Here is a 2,050-nt window from a genome sequence, read left to right on the forward strand (position 1 = left end):
ACACACACACACACACACCGACAACACACACACACCGACAACACACACACACACACACACACCGACAACACACACACACACCGACAACACACACACAACACACACACACACACCGACAACACACACACACACACCGACAACACACACACACACACACACCGACAACACACACACACACACACCGACAACACACACACACACACCGACAACACACACACACACAAACCGAACACACACACACACACCGACAACACACACACACACAACACACACACACACACCGACAACACACACACACACACACCAACAACACACACACACACACCGACAACACACACACACACACCGACAACACACCGACAACACACACACACACCGACAACACACACACACCGACAACACACACACACACACACACCGACAACACACACACACACACACACACCGACAACACACACACACACACCGACAACACACACACACACACACTGACAACACACACACATACACACCGACAACACACACACACACCGACAACACACACACACACACCGACAACACACACACACACACCGACAACACACACACACACCGACAACACACACACACACACACCGACAACACACACACACACCGACAACACACACACACACCGACAACACACACACACACACCGACAACACAAACACACACACACACACCGACAACACACACACACACACACCGACAACACACACACACACAACACACACACACACCGACAATACACACACACACACACCGACAACACACACACACACAACACACACACACCGACAACACACACACACACACACACACACACACACACCGACAACACACACACACACACAGACAACACACACACACACACACACACCGACAACACACACACACACACACACCGACAACACACACACACACACCGACAACACATACACACACACACCGACAACACACACACACACACCGACAACACACACACACACACCGACAACACACACACACACACAACACACACACACACACACCGACAACACACACACACACACACACACACCGACAACACACACACACACACACACACACTGACAACACACAAACACACACACACACCGACAACACACACACACACCGACAACACACACACACACACACACACACACACACACACACACACACACACACACACCGACAACACAAACACACACACACACACCGACAACACACACACACACACACCGACAACACACACACACACAACACACACACACACCGACAATACACACACACACACACCGACAACACACACACACACAACACACACACACCGACAACACACACACACACACACACACACACACACCGACAACACACACACACACACAGACAACACACACACACACACACACACCGACAACACACACACACACACACACCGACAACACACACACACACACCGACAACACATACACACACACACCGACAACACACACACACACACCGACAACACACACACACACACCGACAACACACACACACACACAACACACACACACACACACCGACAACACACACACATACATACACACACCGACAACACACACACACACACACACCGACAACACAGACACACACACACACCGACAACACACACACCGACAACACACACACACACCGACAACACACACACACACACACACACACACACACACACACACACACACACACACACACCGACAACACACACACACCGACAACACACACACACACACACACCGACAACACACACACACACACACACCGACAACACACACACACACACACCGACAACACACACACACACACACCGACAACACACACACACACACCGACAACACACACACACACACCGACAACACACACACACACACACACCGACAACACATAAACACACACACACCGACAACACACACACACACACACTGACAACACACACACATACACACCGACAACACACACACACACCGACAACACACACACACACACCGAC

Source organism: Salmo salar, unplaced genomic scaffold (assembly GCF_965601325.2).
Source record: "Salmo salar unplaced genomic scaffold, fSalSal1 ptg000379l, whole genome shotgun sequence".
NCBI classification, from domain to species: domain Eukaryota; kingdom Metazoa; phylum Chordata; class Actinopteri; order Salmoniformes; family Salmonidae; genus Salmo; species Salmo salar.